This window comes from Lactuca virosa, chromosome 4 (genome assembly GCF_052849685.1).
Source record: "Lactuca virosa cultivar CGN04683 chromosome 4, Lactuca_virosa_CGN04683_v6, whole genome shotgun sequence".
Lineage (NCBI taxonomy): Eukaryota > Viridiplantae > Streptophyta > Magnoliopsida > Asterales > Asteraceae > Lactuca > Lactuca virosa.
In genome coordinates, this window is record NC_136429.1 from 327,680,453 (window position 1) to 327,689,064 (window position 8,612).

General features: G+C 38.6%; 1 long non-coding RNA gene across 3 annotated transcripts in view; it reads right to left on the reverse strand.

Moving 5' to 3' along the window:
* Positions 1–7,502: 7,502 nt before the first annotated feature.
* LOC145168916 (uncharacterized) overlaps positions 7,503–8,612 on the reverse strand; it is a 1,536-nt gene continuing 426 nt past the window's right edge. Inside the window, exons 1-3 of one of the 3 annotated variants that reach the window (XR_013742176.1) lie at positions 8,464–8,612; positions 8,088–8,181; positions 7,503–7,733 (exon numbers count right to left, since the gene is read on the reverse strand). The exon at positions 8,464–8,612 is cut by the window's right edge and continues 426 nt beyond it. This is a non-coding gene — a long non-coding RNA (uncharacterized LOC145168916). The remainder of the gene's footprint in view (positions 7,734–8,087; positions 8,182–8,463) is intronic. The other 2 variants (XR_013742175.1, XR_013742177.1) reach the window with 2 other exon arrangements.

Consider the following 8,612-nt stretch of genomic DNA (forward strand, 5'->3'; position numbering starts at 1 on the left):
TTGAAGATCCATTTGCACCCAACTGTCTTGCGACCTGGTGCACTATCAACCAAATTCCAAACTTGGTTGTCATGCATGGACTTAATCTCGCTGTCCATTGCCTCTTTCCACTTGGAAGCCTCTGGGCCTGCCATTGCTTCCTTATAAGTGACTGGTTCATCTAAGTTTACCAGTGTTCTGTCACTTATGAATGTGTCACCATCTGAAGTAATATGAAAACCATACAACTCAGGTGGCACACTCACCCTAGTGGATCTTCTAAGAGGTAATGAGTTATCAATTGGTTCAACAGGAACTGTTTCCTCTGGTTGAGTGCTAGTGTCATCTAAGGTTCCTTCATTGGCTGAATCTTGAATTTCTTCAAGGTCAATAGTGCTCCCACTGTCCACTTTGAATATGAGCTCTCTTTCAAGAAAGACTCCTCTTCGTGCTACAAAGACCACGTTTTCACTAGGCCTGTAGAACAAATATCCAAAAGACTGCTTTGGGTAACCAATGAAAACACATTTCTCACTTCTAGCTGCTAGCTTGTCGTGAGTCTCTCGTCTTACGAAAGCTTCACAACCCCAGACTTTAATGTGTGCTAACGAGGGAACTTTCCATGTCCACATTTCGTGAGGTGTTTTGGCAACCTTCTTTGTAGGGACAAGATTGAGGATGTGGGCGGCTGTCTCTAAGGCATACCCCCAGAAGTGAATAGGAAGCGAAGCCCGACTCATCATAGAACGAACCATGTCTAACAAGGTTCGATTACGCCTCTCAGCTACACCATTTAACTGTGGTGTCCTAGGAGGAGTCAATTGTGAGACTATCCCACATTCTTTCAGATAGTCGTTAAACTCGATACTAAGATACTCCCCGCCTCTATCGGATCTAAGTATCTTTATCTTTCTGCCCAATTGATTTTCGACTTCATGCTTAAACTCTTTGAACTTTTCAAAAGTTTCTGACTTATGCTTGATCAAGTAGATATATCCATATCTGCTATAATCGTCAGTGAAAGTCACATAGAATCGATTAGCATCTCTTGTAGTTGATCTGAAGGGCCCACACACATCCGTGTGTATGAGATCCAACAGACCTTCACCTCTTTCACAAGACCCTGTGAATGGTGATTTTGTCATCTTTCCCAAAAGACAAGACTCACACATATCATCTGACTTTAGGTCAAATGATTCCAACACTCCATCCTTTTGGAGTTGGGCTATGCGTTTCTTGTTAATGTGTCCAAGACGACGATGCCACAAGCATGCCTTGTCTACACTATTAGACAAGTCAATATTAAGTACACTATTTCCTAGGCTATCAACACAAGTCACTGTTTCATACACACCATTACAAGGCAAAGCTTCAAACATAAAAACACCATTCTTATAAACAGAAATTGAACCATTCAAATCATTAAAAGAATATGTAAAACCTTGTCTGAACAATGCATGAAATGAAATAATGTTTCTCGTCATCTCAGACGAATAGCAACAATTTATTAAATCTAATCTAACATCATTACTAAGCAGAAGCTGATAAACTCCGATCTTGGTTACTGGTGAAGACTTTCTGTTTCCCATGATCAGGTTTATCCTTCCTCGCTCTATCTCCTCACTTTCCTTTAGACCCTGCAAATTAGAACAGATATGAAAACCACATCCTGTATCAAGGACCCATGAACGAGAAGATAATGAGTTATTAGCAGAAATAGTGTAAATACCTGCCGAAGATGGCTTCACTTTGCCATCCTTGATATCTTGCAGATATTGTGGGCAAGATCTCTTCCAATGCCCCTTTTGGTTGCAGTAAAAGCAAACTGCCTCTTTTGGATCAGAAACATGGGGAGTGGAACCATTGGGCTTAGCCTTTGGGCCATTACTAGATGACCCAGCTTGAGCCTTGCTCTTCCAGTTTTGCTTGGGAGGACCTTTCCTCTTTTTCCCCTTTCCCTGTCCAATAGCCAAAACAGGGGCACTCGTAGGTGTGGAGGGTATACTTTTACCCTTCATCCCTGCCTCAGCTGTCTGCAACAAGTTGTGCAATTGGGCCAAGGTCTGCTCAGTATTGTTCAAATGGTAAGTTAGAATAAACTGACCATAACATTCAGGAAGTGAGTTCAAGACCATGTCAATGGCCAATTCCTCATCAAAGTGAATATTGAGCTTGACCAAACGCTCTATGTAGCGTTGCATTCTTTGCACATGTGACACTACCGACTCCCCATCCTTCATCTTGCAAGCCATGAGTGACTTGACTACTTCGAACTTTTCTTGACGAGCTCGCTTATGGTACTTTTCCATAAGGTCCTTGTTCATCTCGAAAGGCCAGTAGTCCTCATAGTACCTCTGCAGTTCTGGGGACATAGTTGCCACCATGATGCATGCCACTTTGGTAGCATCATCGTAATGTTTCTTGTAGGCAGCAAGATCTTCAGGAGTAGCTTCATTCTCATTAAGCTCTTTGAGCTCCTTTTCAAGAACATATTCTTTGTTCTCGAAACGAAGAGCCATCTTGATGTTGCGCATCCAATCGTTATAGTTTGAACCATCCATAACGACTTTGGAGCATATATTGAGCAAGGAGAAGTTCTGGTTGGAGGAGGATGAAGTAGAAGTGTTTCCAGGAGTAGACATCTGAAAAGAAAGAAAGTTTTAGTTAGATTTCAAGATACCTTAATAGAATAACCCAAAGATATAATATCAAGGTTAGGATCTAACTATGAAGATTCACAACTCAGAAATGGGATGCCGAGATCCAAGTGCAAATTTCATAAAGGTAGGTGAATGACGATTCACCAATTCCACCATTAGACGAAACAAACGAAGTGAAATTCCTAATTCTTTTGAGATACATTGAAACTATTCAATGGCATGTTTTAATCTCAGATTATGCTCTTCTATTTGTGACTGGGATGCCGAGGATCACAAACAAGATGTGAATAACCATGCAAATGTGCTTGGTAACCTCATTGTCTTTATCATTAACTATTGATGTGCTGGTAAACCACACACGCTCCATCAAAATGACAATTATGAGATACCCATTACTACTCTTTATTAGTGCCTTTAAGTGTGCTGGTTAACCACACACGCTCCACTAACGACCAATAAAGCATAATGTGCAATTTCATGGATTAGCATACTTTTCACATTTTTCCTAAAGTAACTAGAGTTGGGATTTTGAAAATAATGTTCTAGTACTTTCTTTAATATCATTATACTTTTAATGAGAAGTAGTTGTCCTATCAAATCCGTTCTGCTAACGACCCTCCACTAATCAAGGAAGCGGTGGGTGAGAGTGGACACCCATTCAACTACCATTTTATAGGCAGTTTCCTTATACCCCCCTTATAGATTAGCTTCGTGAATGACGCATACTAGCGATTTGACTGACCATGTTCTTATACATATATAATATTAAACTTTTAATTATAATCTATATATAAGGTGTGTTTTAAAACATTTTAAAACTTCAAGGGTTTATAAATTTCGAAATTTAAGCTATTAAATTTAAATTTAAATAAACCAATTGACTAGATTTAATATTTATCTTTTAATTAACTATTAATCAAATTATTAAATCTTGTAAGGATTATCTAATTAAATTAATCCATTAATTGAATCCTAATCCTTATCCCTCTAAATTTCGAAAAATAGGGTAAGGATAATTATCCAATTAATCTAATTAAGCAACAATTATCCAAAACAAGAAACCCTAAAACTTCTAAGCAAATTTCGAAATTTACAAGGGAGGAGGCTAGGGTTTTCAAAACCCTAACCCTAATTTCGATTAGGGTTCTTTGGAGGCTAGGGTTTTCGAAAAAAAACTTTTGATCCAAAACCCTAGAAATCGAAAATTTTGGCCTTTAGGGTTTAATAGCTATAACCCCTAATTTGCAATTCAACAATTGTAGCAATTCAATTTAAAACAACAATGGCTCTGATACCACTTAATGGGTTTTAGGTACAACAAATAAACTAGAAAACAATTCCTAAGTTCACATGCAACCTACTTTGGATCTATGTTTTAACTATTGAACATACAACTTTGAATTGCAAAACTAGAACCCTAGAGGAGAGAGGCTAATTTCGAAATTAACAAACTAGGGTTTAGGGTTTACATACCTTTCAATTGTTATAGCAAACAATTGATATTCCCTTGGTCTTGATCTTGATCTTCTTGGAAGCTTTAGCACCACAAGTGTAATGCCTCTAATGGAATCACACCCAAACTAGCAAGAAGGAAAGTAGAAGAAGAGAGAGGGGAGGGAGTATGCAATTTCGGCCACTAGGATTTCTTCCAAAGAATTCGTACACAAAATGTGAGCCAGGAGGCTCCTTAAATAGTTGAGGGATCTAGGGTTTAAGGGAAACCCTAGTTATCCTTTGCTTAGGGCCTAAGCAAACCCAAGGGCCTTATCCAAGCCCCTATGGACGAAATTATTAGGGTTTCCCCTAAAGATTTCGTCCACCCTCTTCCAAGGGGGTTCTAGAGCCTTCCACTCAACTATTAGATAATTGCAAACTAGTCCCTACACTTTATAATTAATTCTTTTAACCCCAAAATTAATTCTGATTAATTTCTGGCTAACAATTAATTAAACATAATGATTTCTAATTAATATATTAATCCATTAACATATTAATAAATCATTTATATATATATATATATATATATATTAATTTATTAATCTTATAAATTAATATCTCTCCTTTCATAATTTCCTTGTCCAGTTGCTAGATTGAGGGCACCCCAAAAGGACTGTGCTGCTATCAATTCAAGTACATACCAATTATAGTTATGGGCTTAGACACCTAATCCAACACAAGATCCATAACTCACGCAGCCCCACACACATACCATGGTCCCCTGACGAAGAACATAATAAAATAGAGTCGTATCTCAACCCATGACACCATAGTGATGACCGATGCCCCCAAAATGATATCAATTCGTACACATGAAGCAAAATATGGCCACGCAACCATTCCATAATGCATACTCCCCCCTAACAACATAGGAAAAGCAAGTCATGTCTCTACCCATATGATCCATATCCACGACCCACACACAGTTGAAGTGGACCCGTACCATGGTCCCATGGCTGATGAGAAGATAAGAAAATCAAGTCGTGTCTCAACCCATGACACCACAATCATGACCAATGCCCCCAAAATGATATCAATCCATACCCATGAACCAAACCCCGACCCCACATATATACCATAATGCATGCCCCCCTCCCCCGCATGACAACATAAGAAAATCAAGTCGTGTCTCGACCCATATGATCCATATCTACGACTCACACACAGTTCACGTGCATTCGTACCATGGTCCCATGGTTGATGAGAACAAAAGAAAAGAAATATGTGTCTCGTTCCATTACACTATATCTAGAGTGATCACCGACATCCCCAATGAGTTGGACATATTACCCACATGCATGCACCCCACACCCATACCACGGTCCCTTGCCAAAGAACATAACAAAATCAAGTTGTGTGTCAGCCCATGAAACCATAGTGATGACCAATGCCACAAAAATGACATAAATTCGTACCCATGAAACAAACATTGGCCTCTCAGGTATAATTTAATGCCTGATCCCCACTCTAGATAACATAGGAAACATAAGTCGTGTCTCAATCCATATGATCCATATCCACAACATACACATAGTTCACGTGCACTCGTACCATTGTCCCATGGCTGATGAGAACACAAAAAAAAAAAAAAAAAGATGTGTTTTGTTCCGTGACACTATAGCTAGAGTGATCACCGAAACCTCCAATAATCCTGATCCATGACCCACATTAACATAGCCCCACACCCATACCACAGTCCCGTGACGAAGAACATCAAAAAATCAAGTCGTATCTTGTCCCATGACACAATAGTGATGACCGACGCCACCATAATGATATCAATTTGTGGCCATGAATCAAAACATGGACCCACAATGATACCATAACACATGCTCCCCAAACTAACAATATAGGAAAAGGAAGTCGTGTCTCGACCCATAAGATCCATATATACGACCCACACACAATTCATGTGCACTCGTACCATGGTCTATTGGTTGATGAGAACACAAGAAAAGAATGGTGTGTGTCATTCCATGATACTATTGCTAAAGTGATCACCAACACCCCCAGCGATCTGGTTCCATGGCCCACATGCACACAGCCCCCACCCATATACCACGGTACCCTGACGAAGAACATAAGAAAATCAAGTCGTGTCTTGGCCCATGACACCACATCGATCATCAATGCCCCCAAAATGATATCAATCCATACCCACGAACCAAAACACGGCCCCACAACCATACCATAAGACATACTCCCTCGCCTAGCATCGTAGGATAAGCAAGTTGTGTCTCGACCCATATGATCCATATTCACGGCCCACACATAGTTCACATGCACCCGTACCATGGTCCAGTGACTGATGAGCACACAAGAAAAGAAATACGAGTCTTGTTCCATAATACTATAGCTAGAGTGATCACCGACACCCCAATGATCCTGATACCTAAGCTACATTCACAAAGCCTTACACCCATACCACAATTCCTTGATGAAGAACATAAGAAAATCAAGCCATGTCACATCCCGTGACACCATAGTTATGACCGATGCCCCAAAAATGATATCAACTCGTACCCATGAACCAAAACACGAACCTACAACTATACCATAATACATGCTCCCCTGTATGACAACATACAAATAGAAAGTTGTGTGTCGACCGATATGATCCATATCCACGACCTACACACAGTTCACCGGCGCCCATACCATGGTCCCATGGTTGATGGGAACACAATAAAAGAAAGACGTGTCTCGTTCCATGACACTATAGCTAAATTGATCAGCGATATCTCCAATGATCCGGATCCATGACACATATGCACGCAGATGATAACTTATACCATGGTCCCCTGACGAACAATATAAGAAAACCAAGCCGTCTCTCGGCGCCTGACACCACAATGATAACTGATGCCCTCAAAAAGATATCAATATGTACCCATTAACCAAAACACGACCTCACAACCATACCATACACTACTAGAAAACTAATGCAATAGCTACAGCACAATCCGTAGCTATTCCGTAGCTATAAGAGGATTGCTACGGAATTGCTACGGAAAAATGCCTGTAGCATAATGGCCCGTGGGAAAATTATAGCTACGGATTAGCTACGGAATCGCTACAGAATAGCTACGGAATTTTCTGTACCTATTATAACTACGGAATAGCTACTGAAATAAATAGCTACAGATTTCCTATAGAATAGCTACGGAATTGAATAGCTACGGAACTAAATAGCTACGGAAGTCGATAGCTACAGAATAGCTACGAAACTAAATAGCTACGGAATAGCTACGGAACTAAATAGCTACGGAAATCCGTAGTTATTCCGTAGCTAACTTCGTTTTATTTTAAAAAAAATAAAAATTTAAAAATTTCCAATTTTTTGTCAAATACCACATTCAATTCACATTTGTCCCAAATACCAAATTAAATACACCAAAATACATCCCTAATATAAAGTTTGACACATTTCATTCTATTGTCCAAAATATCATACAAAAGTAAGCACTAATTAACAAAACAAACAATATCAAATGCTTACAAATTCATCATCCTCATAACCATTTCTATTTGTTCTTCCTTTTGTTGTTGTTGTTGTTGTTGTTCCATGGTAGAAACTTGTGCACGCAACTTATCAACCTAAAAAAATGGCAACATGATTCAATACTTCAACAATATTAGCAATTTACTTTAGTTTATTATAGCAATGCAATTTTCTTTATAATACTTATAGCAATATACTTAACTTTCAACAATAATAGCAACCTACTTATGTTTATTATCAATTAAATCAATATTATCAACAAGCTACCAAACTTTTAACCATAATAACAACATACTTTTGTTTATTATCAATTTAATCAAATATTATCAACAAACTACCTAACTTTTAACCATAGTAGCAAAGTACTTTTGTTTATGACCGAAAGGAGATTTAAAAAAAAAATTATTTTATTTTTTGGAAAGCAAAAAGATAACAGGATGAGGCAGTACCTGCAGAAATGCAAGCCCCATACGACTCAGCTCCCTTGATCCATCTACCCATTTTACAAGCAGGAAGAGTAGCAAAATTCAATTTGGACCTTTCCTGTAGCAATTTTCATAAGACTTGTTATCATTCGTTGTATTTACCAAAACCATACCAAATACTAAAACCTAATAATTTAATTGTAATAAATTAGAAACTAAATCAAAAATACAAAAACACTTGAACCAAATTATTTGAGAATGCAGGGAATAATAATCAATTTATGCGTTTACTCAAACACGCATAAACAACAGCATCGCTTGGCTGTGAAAAGCAACAAAAATCAACGTTCTTAGTCTTGTTTTGCAGCCTAATAACCGGATTCAATTCCTAAATTGATACCAAAATTTGAAGGTTTACTTTCTTCAAAGAAGCAGAAAAAATCGAGTAGAGGGAGGCAGCAATAGAGGCGGAGAAGGTGAAGAATGACAGCGGGAGGAAAGCGACGGCGAGGAGGTGGTTGATTCCGGTGAGGTTCTTCTTCTTCAATC